The sequence below is a fragment of the Marmota flaviventris genome, chromosome 12 (genome assembly GCF_047511675.1).
Source record: "Marmota flaviventris isolate mMarFla1 chromosome 12, mMarFla1.hap1, whole genome shotgun sequence".
Classification (NCBI taxonomy): domain Eukaryota; kingdom Metazoa; phylum Chordata; class Mammalia; order Rodentia; family Sciuridae; genus Marmota; species Marmota flaviventris.
In genome coordinates, this window is record NC_092509.1 from 108,816,994 (window position 1) to 108,832,551 (window position 15,558).

A 15,558-nucleotide genomic window follows, 5' to 3' on the forward strand; every position below is an offset into this window, starting at 1 on the left:
ATGCCAGCCCCAGGCACATGTTCATTGTGATTCTTCTTTTCGTGGCCTTTCGACACCTGCCTTGCTCTGACACTCCCCCAACAAACTGCAGCTTAGGTTGCTCTGCAGCATCATCAAGGGAAGGGCCAGGGGCCCCAGGCTCTGCACTGGGTGGTCTGCACTGGACAGTCCAGGGAGGGGCCAGGGGACCCCGTGGGGCCCTGTGGTGGGTGGTCTGCATTCCCTGGTTGGTGGTCGGCACTCAGCCTCTGACAGTTTCAAGGTTGTGTTTCAAGATCATATGGGTCTTTCCCTAATTGCCTTCTGAATCTGAAAATATCCTGGAAACCTGAGAATCCCCCTCGGAGCGAGCCCGCAGTAGTTAATTCAACCTGAGGGGGCTCCCGCTTTTTCTATTTTTGTTTCCTTATTCTTTCTGTCTCATTGAGCCCAGCTTTGTTCTTCCACAACTGCAGGCCAGCAAGACTTCGGGGCTTCCTGATCCAGCCCTGGGCCCATTTCCCTGAGGGGCTGCTTCCCATCTTATCCACAGCCCCTCCCCAATGAGCCCCGACTTCTGTGCCAAACACAGGGAGAGGTGGAGCCTTCAGGCAGAGATGGTGACACAATTGACCAAAGGCACTGGGTGAGCGGCGCCTGCCTGCCTCTGGGTGCTGCTGACACTGGGCCGGCAGCCCCTTGAGTGCTGCACGCAGCCTTCTCAGACCCCAACACATGAGCACTGAAGGACAACCTTCCTCAAGTCTATGCACAGCACCCAGCGCCAGACCTGGTATACAACAAGCACTCAATAAGGGGTGGCTGAAATGAAAGGTTGCACAGCAAAAACCTGCCCCGGAGTTTGAGGCCCTGCATGCTTTGCAGGGAAGCTGCACTTGAAGCCCCGGGCACTCTCCCCGCTGCACCTCGCCTGGCCCTCAGCCTCAGGGTCAGGGGCTCGGGGCCCCGGGCAGCAAACTCCTGTGAAGACTGTGTGTTTGCTGCTCTGAGCCCAGCTTCTGCACCCACGGCCACCAAAAAACTTAGGAATGAGCCCCTACCGCATCCACATGGGCCAGCCCATGGCTCTAGAAGAGAGGGGACAGCCCTACCCTGACAGTCCTCATGTTGCTGGGACTCCACCGGCCATTTCGTGGCCTGGCCTCAGCTTCCGCGGCCTGTGTCGGGCTGAGGCTCTCTAACTCGCCTGGATGATACGCGGCTGGCTGAAACAAAGGGACCCCAATGTGGGCACATGGACAGGCACCCCTGGCTGCAGAACGCCAGCACGTGGAGCTCCTGCAAGGCAGGGACGTCTGTGGCGAGGTCAGCTGTGGGCCCAGAGGCCATGCGGGCCTTGACTGAAGGCTCCCATGGAAGGTGTGGCTGGGCCATGGTCCTTCTGCACTTCTAAAGGTGGGTGTTAGACAACCTGATGCCCAGCAGCCTGTCTGTCCCACAAAGCACCTTCCACAGAACACAGCGCCCCTCTGGGAGCCACAGACCCTCCTCCTCACCTTTTTCTTTTCTTTCCCTCTTTCCCTAAAAGGAAGTCCTGGTTTGGAGACTCTGAAACCCCTCTGCATTCCCAAGACATGCTCTTAGGCATAAATTCATTTCTGTTGGGGTCTTTCTTGTGCTCTCTCCAGGAGGCTGGGGCAAATCCTAAGCAAATCCGGTGGCTCCAGCACCAGGGCTCGTGGGAGACAGGGTGAGCATCTCCCCATCACTCCAGGTGCCCACCCTGGGCCCGGCTTCCTCCACTCCCCTTCCGGGACCCTTTGGAACATTGCCGAATACAGCATCGAGACTGTGGAGAGGCCCACTAAAGCCTGGGAAGATGTAAGCCTGGGCTTCTGACAGGGACGCTCCCTCCTGTAATCGGCATTCCAACCCCAGTGTCAGCAGGGCTGTGACCAGAATAACCAAGTCTCATGAAAGACCCAGGCTGCCTGCTGCCCTGACATGCGCTGCTTCCTGTGCTGCTCCCTCAGCCCGCGGTGCAGGTGGACAACTGGCTCAGACACTTCGCCAGCTCAGGGCGAGTCTCCCAGGATTCAGCTGGGACCGGAGAACCTTCTCCTTTCTTAAGGCCGTCTCTTTTGTTTGAGGTCTCCTCCATGGCCACTAGAAGTGGACCTAGGAATCCACAAGGTGAAGGAGACGTCAGGAAGATTCTCCTCCATAGCAGATGGGATGGCATGAACACGGCTCAGGTTTGAACCTCCCGAAGTCTCAGGGGGCACATTCCCAGGGTGGTGCATCTGAAGCTCTCAAAGCCCGGGGGAGGGGCCTGGTGGGCAAGGCAGTTCACCCACCGCGCAAGCTCCCCAACGGCCCTGGCCAAGACACCTCTGAACACATACTCTGAATGAGCATGACGCCCCCAGTCCAGGGACAGAGCTGTCAAAGAGGGGACCACACTGGGCATGCCGATCAGCAGGTCAAAAGCTCAAGCAAGGCATGTTATGACTTAGGGGAGCCAAATGTGACAAAAGGGGTGACACAGTGTACCTCATGGCTCACTAACAGGTCATGGTGTCCTAGGCAGAGCCCTAGCAGAGTCCAGTCATCTGCTGTCCCGTCACGTTACACATGCCCAGCTCACCGGAAAGTCACTTGGTAGATAAAGCTGAGGAGCCACAGCTCCTGCACAGCTGGGGCCTGGTGACCACAGAGACAGCGAGACACGAAGAAAGCAGTCATGTGACTTGAGCCACGGGGACGGGACTGCAGCTCTGCAGATACAAGAGGGAAGGCCTGCTCACGATGCCCCTTGGGAGGAACTAGGCATCTGGGATTTAAAGAAAGAAGGGAAGACCCAAGGGTAGGGCTCCAAAACTCAGGCGATCAGAAAGCAAGCGCCTAGTATGATCCAGTCCCCCGGAAACCCACCACCTCATCATTCCAGCAAATGCTGTGGCCACAAGGACATCAGCACTGAGTCCCAGACCAACGTTCCAAGATACACCAGGCGCTCACCCAGTGTCTGGGAGGTATAGGTGGACAGGTGCTCCAGGAGCACCCTTGGATGTTCTAATCTACCCGCCACCGAGACCTTCTGAAGAGGGTGCAGAATCCTAGAATACAAATTGAAAATTAAAGACAAGTTGATGGTATCTCAAAATTAAACCTGTCACATAAGAAAATTATAATCAAAATTGCCTCTGTGCTCCTGAAACCCTTCACTGTTAGGCGCATAAGATATACATATACATGTGTTTCTGCATATGCATATCAAAATCAAAAGGCAAAGCATATCAGTGGTTAATCATAAGATAATATAAAGAGAATGTGAAATGCAGTCTCACTCGTGCATTTGCCTATAAACACACGCCTCAGACTCTTGCAAATCACAGGGCCTCTCCAGCTACACAGCAAGGTGGTCCTCGTAGGTAAATCTGTGAAGGTTGAGTTTTGTTACATCCCTTGGGAACACATTTTTTTAAAAGAAATCCACAGTCAGATATTTCTGAAAGTAAATAATCTTGCAATTCATTGTGTTTGGTAACAATAACTTTTTAAAATTACCAACACAACCCATATGAGTTACTTCCGGTACAAAATATTTTTTCTGGACACACTGTAATATTATGTAGGTGAGTGACTCCTAACTAGGGACGATTTTGCCCCCAGGGGACACGAGGCAAGGTCTGAAGACACTTCTGGCTGTCACACTGGGAAAGGGACAAGGATGGCCTCCTTGGAAGGAGCCAGGGAGACAGTGCACAGGACACCCTGCAACTCAGAGCCACCTGACCCTGGAGGTGAATGTGCCCAGGCTTAGAAGCCAGACTCAGATCACCACCACCAAGACGCACTGCTCGAGTCATGGTCACAACTTTAAGACACAAGAAGTGAGACATTGGGGGGAGATCTCCCTCCAGGAGCATCCTGCTTATGGTAAGGACAGCTGCTTCATATGACTTCACCATAAAACCCCTTAGAGCCCACCACCTGGCTTGCATCATACCTGCAGGCAGAGAGGCACTAGCAGAACACCAAGGGGCTGAGGGGACATTCACCCGAGACGCCCTTTAGTGAGCAGAGACCCCGGCCGACAGCTAACATCAAATGCAACAAGATTCCACAGAAGCTAACTTTTTACCATCTGGAACATAGAGTCCCATACGGGTGCATCCACCCGAGTCCACAGCATCGGAGCTGTGACGTGCGGTAATGCAATAATGTTATTTTTGAGATCTGTTACAGTATAAAATGTGCACACTCTCAGTCTTTAATATTAATAAGTCTTGTAACTAGCAGTTTCAAGCTCCGAATTCTTGAGCACAACTAGAAAGGGCACTTATCCTGAAAAATCTAATAAATTTACAGTTTTATATACTTCCTTCAATTGTAAAAGTCTTGTTCAATAAACTTTAAAATGCCACTATAGAGCAATAACACAGACAGTATAAACCCAGCCCTGGGAAAGCTGTGCAACCAGAAATTGTTCCCCTTTCTGCTAGAGCAATAAAGTTTTATATGTTTGAACTGACTGTAAAAAGGTTTGAATGTTGGCGACTGGGGAATAATCTGTCTTCTTTATAGTTATTATCATATTTCCCACAAGACCCCTTGGTCTGTGTCAATCCTTCTTGTATATGACACCTTTGTACTGTCAGCGAAAGCAAGTCGACTTTACTTTTTTTTTTTAACTATAGGACTTGTATCTGTTTTCCTTCAGATTACAGCTAACAGGAATAAATTATTTCTGACAAGCATCTATTGCAGCGTTTTACCAAATAAAGCCAGTTGTGAGCTGCTTCTCCAAGAGGGGGGGCTCCTCCCTTCTCTTCCCGCTCTTTCTTTCACTGATTCAAATGCAATTCAAGGCTGGTAAATTGGAGGAAATGCCAATAAAAAGGGATCTGCAGCAAGCTGCTCAGGGGCAGAGCCCGGAGAGCACGGTGGCTGGGTCCTTCTGGGTGGCACTGGTGTGGAGATGGGGTGGGGGAGAGGGCAGGAGGGGCCAGTGTGCCCCTCCCCACCTCTCACAGCACCTTTGGGCCTCAGCCTTAGCCCAGGCTGAGGGCTGTCTCCAGCCAGGGGCCCATGACACAGCCAGCAGGGCAGTCACCCCAGCTGTCACTCGTACTTGGACTCACAGCCGCCCGGTCTCCTTGGCTGAGACGAGTTTAGGCTCATGAGAACAAGCACAGGTGCATTTTGTACGTGTATGCGTGTGCGTGTGCATACGTGTTGGGGAGGCCCTTCCTCCTCCAGCCCCTGCACACAGCTCAACAACAGATACGTGGCCTCCCCAGCAACCCCGACCCACCAGCCAGCCACACCAAATAGTCTCCTCTCTTGCAAAGCCAAAAGGGCTCTCTGCCTTCCTCCTCTAAGCATAGCAGAGAAAAGACAGGAGTGAGTGGACGCTTGGAAACACCAGGACTTCTGAAGTCAGGAGACGTTTCATGGTTGGCTATCGATGGACTTGGCACAATTAGCTAATGTCTCTGCACACTGACTTGCCAACACCTCTCCCACAGAACAGGAGAGTCCCAGAACACAGGCACACACATCCAGCACACGCACAAGACATCCACAGCCACGTGACACACTTGTAAACACAACTCAGGTCAAGACGAGTCCCCCAAGGAGAGCTGCTGTGCTGCCAATGGGTGAGGGTACCCGCTGTCTGCAGGCACAGCCGCTCCACCCAGGGGAGGCGCCAGCCATGGGCCACTGCGTTGACCCCAGGGGCTGAAGAAGGCCCGAGTTTGGGCTCACACCCGTGAACTCGGAGGTCCTCACCATGCCTGTCTACACTAGTGCAAGGCCGTGCACCACACAGTCTCCTGGCCCAAACATTCACTCTAGGCTACAATGGCAGATGTAAAGAAGTCCCCTCGCAGCTTGTGGTGGCAGGAGGGACAAGGAGCACAGCGTGCCCTTCCTCACCAGCCTCCAGAACAGAAGTGTCGCACCCCCATCACAAAGGGCACTCACCTGCTCCTCAGTGGTTCCCAGTGCAGCGCTTACTGGAAACCCGGACCCTAGCTGGAGATGAGAAGCCCCTCTTGGGCACCTGGTCTGTGCGGCCAGGGTTCACAATGACTTGATCTTCAGCAGGTTTCCGCTGTAGACCAGACGGCCTCAGGTTTGAGTCGTCTGTCACAGTACAGTTGATACACAGTACAGGAAGACCCCAAGCAGGGTGCAGCCTTCAGAACGGGTGCAGAGCAGACAGCCCCACTAAAGGAGGGGGCCTCAGCCCAGTGGGCTATTCCAGCCCACAGACCCTGTCCACTGCACAACTCTACCTAGAACAAAAAGGGCAGAGGAGTGAGCATCTGGCACTGACCTAGTGCCCCTGCCTCCGCGGCTCCTCAGTCACCATCACCACTGCCACTGGCGGAGCGCCTCCATCTGGACACCCAAAATGCTCCATGATGCCAATAGTGGAAAATTCCACACCGTGAGCCTTGGCTCCATGAACACATCAGTAAAATAGTGTGCGCCATCGCCTACACCTACGTGTATGAGGGGCACAAGAAACATGGACGGATTTCACGTCTAGACCTGGGGCCCACTGGAACTCCATCATTGTTGGGGACAGTGAGAAGCAAGCTTGAAGGGGTGGCCAGGGACTGCAAACAGGACGAGGAGAGAGAAGCATTGCAGAGTGGGAGCACAGCGCATGTCTGGGGAGACGAGGAGCCCCACTTTTTGGAAGGCTGAACCATGTGTGAGGAAGAAAAATGGGAGAAGAGGGCAGAGGGTCACGAGGGGCTGTCCCTGACCAGTGGCACATGCTGACCCGAGTCAGGACCAAGTCTCGGGATGCCATCCAGCCAAGGTCCTTCTACTCTCGTGGAAACACTGAGCCCCTGTGAGAGCAAAGCATCAATCACAGGTGTGCAGGATGTGGACTGTCCTGTCGCTGGAGCGAGGACAGGGCCCTGCTGCCAGGTGGCATGGGCACCTGAGCCCTGGGAGGATGAGGTTGGGCTGAGGAACATCTGTGGTGAGCAGCTGCAGGCAGAGACCAGGAGGCCCCAAAGGCAGGGCTTGTGCCTCAGCGGGGCTTGGACAAGGGTGGACCTTCCTCAGGGGAGGACCGGCTTTGGTGCCTGTGCCTCCGCATGGGTGCTGCATGCTCCCTCTGACCCAGGGCCAACCTCATGCCAGCATTCAGCCAGGACAGGCCCCCTGGCGTCAGGTAGGGAGGGCGACGTGGGAACGCACAGAGAGCTGCTGGGAGACACCTGCCCTCCACCTCTCCGTGCGCACCTGCAGGCTGGTTACTGACCACAGAATGATCAGAGTAACTCAGAGTAACACTTTGCCGTCTGCCTGATGTTTTACAGTCGGCTGCGTTTTGATGAGCTTGACGGTGAACCTGGCTAATAGTCTTACGCGAGGGCATTATCCTGGTGTCATGAATGAAGAAACCAAGGGGCTCGCTCGAGGCTGCGCAGCAATAATGGCCCGCCAGCCAGGGGGCCATCCGGGGTCCCGATCCACTGAGTCCCCATAATTTACCAAATGCTTGTCACGATCAGGGCAGGGCGGCCAGCCCCAGGACACCATGGTGGGTCATGGGGCCGGATACAAGCTTCTCACGGAACCTGGCCACACTGGATCCGGCACCCTCTCACCCTGGCTAGCTGGGTCCCTTCCACGGTCCCATCTGCTACAGGCCCTTCCCCTGGCAGCGTCCCTCTATCACCTGTGCAGCAGTTCTGTGCTGGACAAGCAGGTGACAAGGGTGGCCACGGCTCCTGCTGCAACAGGGTCATCCTTCTGTGGCCAGCAGAAAGCAGCCAGGGTGGTGGCAGGCACCTTGGGGTCATAAGGGACCACAAGTCTCCCCCTGCTCTGAGCGATTAAAGTGCTCCTGGATGTGCCCTCCCTGCGGCTCCCTAACCCACTCTCCTGGCACATTGAACCCCACGGCCACAGGTCCCGTGCCCCGCAGAGGCTGCCAAGCTCTGATGTACAGGCTGCTAACGCGGCATTATTAAGAGCACGTCTGTCCCCGCTCCCCTGCGCGCACTGGCTTCCCTGCCGAGAAGCCATGCACGGCTCCCTCCGGGGACCCAGCGAGAGCCCTGGGACCACAGAGGGAAGTCAGCATGGCCAGGGTTAAGCACACCCTGCAAAGCTGTCTCTGTTCCGGTGTCGCGAGAGCCCATTACCTCCCGCCACATTACCTCATTCATTTCTTATGTGCGGATGGTTTATTTTCCCATGAGCACCCTGGCTCTCAGTATTAAGTCCCCTCCTTCGCCTCTATTTCTCTATCCATCACATTTAACACTCTGACAGTAACAGTCTATAATGTTTCTATTCTACAAAACCGCTCTGTCAACTCCAGGCTTCCAGAGCAGCAACTGAGGAAAATAAATAACATCAACGCCACGGACGACAGCATCACGCTCCCTTTCTGCTGGGCTTTTTCATTTTATATTATTCTACAAAGAGAGAAAAAAATAAAGGGGATGAGGGGCCGTGGGAGCAGAGCAGAGCATTCTCCTTCCCTCTCTGCAGACTCCCAGCCGGCCTGGAGGGACCGTCCAGCCGTGGCTCCCCTGCAGAGGGAGCACCGCTGCCCCTCTCCTGGGCCCCGGCCACCACCTCCTGGTGCCCATGGTGTCTCCACAGGGACTGACACAGGCCCAGCACTCCCTCCGCCCACTGCCAGGAGCCCCGAGTGGGAGTGGTGCTCACTTATGGGCGGGGGGGGGGGCCACACAGGTGCCAGCTCTGCTGCAGCAGGGTGCCAGGAGCAGTGGGCAGCCCCTGGCCACAGCCCCTGTTCAGGGGGAGGCTGCAGGGAAGAGACCCTGGGAGCCAGGAGGAGGAGGGAAGGGCTCCCTAGGGGGAACGGATCACCCTAGCCCCTGCCCCCGGTACCAGGCTCTCTCAAGGGTGCCTCTATTGCCATCGTTTCAGATGGGAATCTTTTAAACACCTGTTATATTTCCATCTTCCTTCTTCTAGAAATGTCTACCCAGGACAGACATAGCCCTGGACATCATCTGGCCTCTTCTTCATGACTCAGGTCACTGATCATAACATGGCCACCTCACCCAGGCCGCTATGCACACCTGTGCCACCCTCACCCAGGCCACGCTGTGCCGGAGCGCCACGCCTGTTCTGTGTGGACCTGGGCGTGGGCTTCTCCAGTTCCCTGGTTTCTTCTTCAAGACTCTGCTGCCTTCTGAGGTTCTGAGATAGTGTGGTGGTACAGGGAACATGGGCTATGATTCACACTGTGGAAGCCAAGCCTGGCCATCTGTTGGCCACAGGACCCTGTTTCTGAGCCTCGGGCTGTGTCCTCATCTGTCAAATGCAAGGGTCACTTGCATTTAGGGGCAGATACCTCCGTGCACTTAGGACAGTGTCTCCGTTGGCAAGGGCTCTGCAGATGGTGGTGACTGCCACGTGTATGCTCCGGCACAGGCCAGGAAATCAAATGATCACACAGTGAGACAGGAGGGAAGGGGCGTGAGGGGCGGCTGTGGGGTGCGCTGATGAGTCAGCCTCCAGGTGTGAGGACGTGGGCCTGTTTGGGTTGGAGACCCTAGATTAACGTGCTGACTCTCGGCAGCCTCAGCGGACGGCGGCAGGTGGACACTGAGCTCCCAGGGTGGGCGCAGCTGCAGAGACAAATTGGGGATACAGAAGGAGTAGGGGCCCAGGGGTCCAGTGAACAGCGGAAGGCCTCTCCCTGAACACGGCAGAGGCCACCCTGCACTTCCTCCTATCCCAGCACAAGGCAGCTTCTCAGAGGGCAGGATGAGAGGCGCCCTGTGCAAAGCTTCTAAGTAGGAATGCTCTGTGCCTTGTCGCGTTCTTACCAACGCGACGGTGGTCTGACTCAGCTCTGGGCCCCAGAGCGTCCGTCTGTATCTGCAGGCCTTCCACGGGGCCCCCATGGGCTCAACCTCTGCCTAGAGCTGTGGAGTTCTGTCCACCCGGGGGACAGAGCAACGACGTGCTGAGGATCCACATTGCAGGACAACAGGGACCAGGGAGCTGACTCATGCGGGTTTCCGACTACACAAGGGAAGAACTGGACCCCTGCACACCTGAGGCCCTTCCACAAAGCTACAGAGAGGCACCCGTTCCGCCCCACGGGCCAGTCAGAAGAGTTCCAGAGGGACACAGCAGGTCTGGTGCCTGAAGGCAAGGAGGAGCTGCTCCCTAATACTGCACCACCACAGCCATCTAGCCGTCCAGGGAAGGGGCACTTCTGCTCTTGTGACCGCTATTTTTTTGGATAGGAGAAGAGAAGTCATTTCATTATTTTAAATTATCATAATTAATATAATGTAATGACATACTTCTTGACACCTTGATTTTTCTATTTTGGTGACAGAAAGGTGAAGGTGACCTCATGGCACCACCTGGCTAAAGTTGTCCCCTATTAAGGTGATTTCCATGTAATTTCTTTCCAGCAGATCAGCAGAGATCTGTTACGTATAGAGAAGGTATTGGAGGGAAAAGGCGCGTGGGCTCAGTCCTTGTGTTCAAGGTTCAGAACGGCGAAGAGAGAGGGGCACGCGAGCAGATGGTCATCACTGACGGTGAAGAGCCTGCAAAGGATCAAAGTGGCAGCCTACACGCCAGGCGTTCTGCTGTAAGGACCCAGAACCCGGGTGGGGCGCGTGGCCTGGTGAACTCCAGGGCTCCAGGGCTCCCCCTAGGAAGGGCCCAGCTTCTGTAGCCTCAACCCAGGTTCAATCCGCTCTGCGGCCTGTGGCTGGGCAACGTGGGGCAAGTTGTTCCACGTATTTGCCGGTCAGCATGTTGGGGACTGCACTGTGACACTTCTGAACAGGCTGGGGAAACGGCGGCCCGGACCTCTCGGGTTCTGAAGGCAGCATTAAAGGAGATGATGGGTCTGAAGTACTACAGCTGGAACACGACTGCTCACCTCACACAGCCATTATCATTACAGTCCAGCACAAAATTCTAAGGTGGCACGGTCCCCTCTCAGTACCAAGGAAACAGACATGGGAAAAATTAGGTGCCCTGCCCAGCATCACAAAGAACACAGCACACAAAACAAGTTCAGGTCACTCTGACCCAGAAACCCAAGTCCACTCCCACTGTCCATTTCTTTCTGGTCCACTGTTACTCAATAAACTCTGGTCTCCTGCCAGAGGACGGTCTGAGAACTAGTGAGCTCAGCTCGGAACTGGCTGAAGGCACAGCAAGCTCTAGCAGCCGGCTCTGGAGGGAGGTGAGCCACAGAGGCCAGGCCAGCAGCGAGGGCTGGGTACAGCCGGCGGGACTGGTGGCGTGCAGGCCCTGCGAGCAGAGGCCTGGGTTCCCTCCCCAGCTGAGGATCAAAGTCAACGAGGACAGCAAAGTCATTCCAGTGACCACTGAGCTGAAAGGTCCCTGGCCATCTGAGAGCACAGTCCACGGCTGTCCCTATCCTGCCTTTCCTTGTTCCGTTAACACCAAACTATCCTCCCAGGCAATCGGGTCAGAGAACCCACAGAAGGACACGCGAGAAGACGATATCGGGTCTGGTTTGACCCACACAGGTGGCACCTCCTCCGCACCACCCGGAGAGCCCTGCCAACCCGTCCATGTGGCATCCGTGACCACGCCCTCAGCCCCTGGGAACCAGCCATTGCTGGATTTCTCTGTGAGAGTGTCTCCAACATTTGAAGGACTCCAAGGACTTCAATGATCCTGCTGTCCACTTGGTCCTTCCCTTTGGCCTCCATATCCGGACAGCCACCCAGCCCCGTGAATCTCCCTTTAAAAGCCTCTCAAAATGTCAGATCCTGTTCACTCCCAAGGCACCATCCTCCTGCCCCACCCAGTCCTCTGTCTCCTGACTGGATCCCTCCTCAGCTTCCACTCTTGTCACCCCACGTACCAGACCAAAGCCCTGGGAGCCTACGCAGCCCACGTCACCTGCCCTCCATGACTGTGGTCTCTGCTCACCGCAAGCCTGAACACCTGCTAGACAATCAGCACTGGACCGGGAACGGCAGCCGGACGGGCCTCGCTTTTCCTACGGGAGGCTGATCCCAACTTCCCAGTATACATCTCCCAACTTGACCTAAGCCACCATCTCACAGGACAGTCCCACAAGCAGACCCTGCACAAAGGAGCTGAGTGGCATGTGTTTGTGTGATGTGTTGAGGGCCATGTTCCTATTGTGGGTGCTCCGGAGCCAGCTCCTGGACCTCCCATGGGCTGTCAGAATTCTGCTAGCCCCTCCAGTTACACGGTACTCAGTTCCTGTCTCTGGAGAACATGGCCATCACGGGCACCACCTATGTCCAGGCCTGTCCTAAAAGACTGGGAGTGCCTCAAAGTGCCTGCAGCCCGTGCCAAAATGACTATGCTGAAAACAACAGGCCACGTGAGGCTCAGTGAGGGCCACAGGAGAGTGGACACAGGCCATATGAGGTGCAGTGAGGGCCACAGGAGAGTGAAACAGGCCACGTGGGAGTAGTGAAGGCCACAGGAGAGTGGACACAGGCCACGTGAGGTGTAGTGAGGGCCACAGGAGAGTGGACACAGGCCACGTGAGGTGTAGTGAGGGCCACAGGAGAGTGGACACAGGCCACATGAGGTGTAGTGAGGGCCACAGGAGAGTGGACACAGGCCACGTGGGTGCAGTGAAGGCCACAGGAGAGTGGACACAGGCCACGTGAGGTGTAGTGAGGGCCACAGGAGAGTGGACACAGGCCACATGAGGTGCAGTGAGGGCCACAGGAGAGTGGACACAGGCCACATGAGGTGCAGTGAGGGCCACAGGAGAGTGAAACAGGCCACGTGGGAGTAGTGAAGGCCACAGGAGAGTGGACACAGGCCACATGAGGTGCAGTGAGGGCCACAGGAGAGTGGACACAGGCCACATGAGGTGCAGTGAAGGCCACAGGAGAGTGGACACAGGCCACATGAGGTGCAGTGAGGGCCACAGGAGAGTGAAACAGGCCACGTGGGAGTAGTGAGGGCCACAGGAGAGTGGACACAGGCCACATGAGGTGTAGTGAGGGCCACAGGAGAGTGGACACAAGTCACTGAGGCGTAGTCAGGGCCATAGGAGAGTGGACACGGGCCACGTGAGGCATAGTAAGGACCACAGGAGAGTGGATACAGGCCATGTGAGGTGTAATGAGGGCCACAGAAGAGTGGACATCACAGGCCATGTGAGGTGCAGTGAGAGCCACAAGAGAGTAAACACAGGTCACCTGAGGCACAGTGAGGGCCACAGGAGAGTGGACACAGGCCACGTGAGGCACAGTGAGGGCCACAGCAGAGTGGCACAGGCCACGTGGGTGCAGTGAGGGCCACAGAAGAGTGGACACAGTCCATGTGGGTGCAGTGAGGGCCACAGGAGAGTGGACGCAGGCCACGTGGGCGCAGTGAGGGCCACAGGAGAGTGGACGCAGGGAAAGAAGAGCCAAGACTCGCCAGGGTGCCAGGCGAAGGCCCCCACTAGTGGAAGGAGCAGGCGTTTCCCGCGGGCACGGCAGCAGGAGCTTCCAGGGAAGAGAGAAGCTTCCGGTATCTGAGAAAGCAGGTTCAGGGACGGCAGGGGCTCCGTGTCGACATCACAGCCTTAGGGGACGGCGACAGCCCAGGCCGGGCGAGGTGGGCAGGGCTGGACCACGGCTCAGTGGCCACGCGTCAGCGTTCAGAGCTCACGCTGCAGACTTCGCCCGTGGTCCCCAATGGGGATGGGATTAGGACGCAGCAAGGAGGCCCAGAGGCCCAGGGCTCAGGGGACGCCTGCCACTCCTTCTCTTCCACTCAGGAAGGCACACGGACTTCCAGTGAGTGAAAGGGACATTTTATGGTGATAATTTGGGTTGGTTCATGTTTTTGGATAACTTGCAAACCTCGATCACTGCGACACTTCACAGCCCATCAGGGCCCCACACCGAGATCCAGGACGGCAGCTCTGACCCGGAGCCGCCCCCAGGGCTCGGAGAGGCGCGAAGGCAAGCACGTCCTGCCTGCCGAGCACGTCCCAGCAGCAGCACAGGGACACGGTGTGCAGCAGAGGGCAGAGATGCCAGCGCAGGCCAGGACAGCCCAGTTTTTACGGCCCCACCTCTGCTCTGCCCCTGCTCTGCCAAGCCAGGCAGCTCAGGTGGAGGCCAAGGGGCAGTGGTGAAGCAGGGAAGGGCAGGAGTCAGGCCCCTCCCTGAGGCAGGCCATAAACCTGTCGCCCTTGGCCATGAAGCACTCCGGGCTGTCCTGCGTCCACAAGACCCCCAGCTCTGGCGTCTCCGGCCAGACCTGCCTCAGGGCTCTGGCAGGTGCTGCACCAGCACTGCCCGCCACCGCTCAGCAGGCACTGGGCCCACCCCAGGATCAGGTGAACGCCATCTGCTTCCCGCCTCCTGTCCTCCCAGAGGTAAGCAGGGCAGCAGAGCCAAGAGGGAGCCAGCACCTCTCCAGTTCCGTCCTGCTGGCGCCAGCAGCTCAAACTTGGCACGACAAGTGGCCCCACACCTCTCCTGCACAGGCCTCCGGGACACTCACCACACGGTCCCTCCCACAGGCACTCCCTGGGGAGCAGCGCAGGTGGGCCGAGCTCACAGAGGCCTGGGCAGTGGCAGAGAACCCGCTGGGTTTGGCATTAAGTCCATGTCCCTAGGCAGGTGCCCTCAGCCCTTAAGCCTTGATTTTTTAAGTGCAATTAGAACCTGACAAAAATGCCCCTTGGAAGGGTTGCTGTGAGGAGCAGGTAGCTCAAGTTCCTGAAAGCCGTTTTTATTTTGGCACTACTTCCAGCAGGCACCACACTCACAGGACCCCCCACATCGACACCACACTCGGCCCCACCCTGCCCCATTCACCTGTTCCCACTCACACCTGGCCTCCAGGATGACCACTTGTGTTCACTGCTTGTTTATCTTTCCTGTGTTTCTTGAAAGGGGCCTCTAAGTGCGTTATCACCAACCGCAGGGGGAAGGAGGAGAGGCAGGGCACTGCTATCTGTAGGTGGCTCCCCCAGGCACCTGCCCAGACCCACAGGCCACAGGGCCCACTTCCTGCACTCACTGGCCCATTGAGCCAGCAGTTGTCAGGGCCTGCAGGGCTCGCAGCGCGTGAAGCGCACCCAGACAGACGCACCTACGGCACTCTTGGGCGTCCGCTGCCCTCAGGCACCTGCACCCTGGCCTTCCCGCCGTCACCTCTGTCCAGCATGAGCCTGTGGCCAGCAGCTGTGTGCACCTTGGTGTCCCCGCAGGGCCTGTGGTGCACACAGTTTGGATGGGAGATGAGCAAACACACCACCGTGAGCTGCTCACTGGCAAGGGTCCGCTGGAGAGCAGTGCAGCTGCCCGTCAGGCCCCTGGGTCTGGCAGGCCTCGCCCAGCCCTGGAGGAGAGCCAAGCTCCCTGCAGGGCCGCTGGGGAGGGGAGGCCAGGGGGACCCACAGAGTGGGTCTCTAGGCTCTTGCCTGGCCAGCGGGATGGAAGAGCAGGAAGGCGCTGGGCAGGAGGTGAGGACACCTGGAACAGGGGGACTCTGGCAAGGAGTCCCAGTCCCTCCAGGGAGGGCTCGGTGCACTGTTCCCTGGTCTGGTTGATGCCGGTCAGGACGTGAGACTCCGCAAGCTCCTCTGGCTTCGAGATC

The 15,558-nt window shown here is 56.8% G+C and overlaps 1 protein-coding gene and 1 long non-coding RNA gene across 4 annotated transcripts in view; one reads left to right on the forward strand and one right to left on the reverse strand.

Moving 5' to 3' along the window:
* Positions 1 to 15,558, reverse strand: part of Pbx1 (PBX homeobox 1) — a 232,129-nt gene that overhangs the window by 112,746 nt on the left and 103,825 nt on the right. The gene's annotated exons all lie outside the window — the stretch shown is intronic.
* On the forward strand, positions 466 to 4,477 carry LOC114081318 (uncharacterized). Its single transcript, XR_003580775.2, has 2 exons — positions 466 to 2,195; positions 3,616 to 4,477. It is a non-coding gene; the product is annotated as an uncharacterized lncRNA (long non-coding RNA).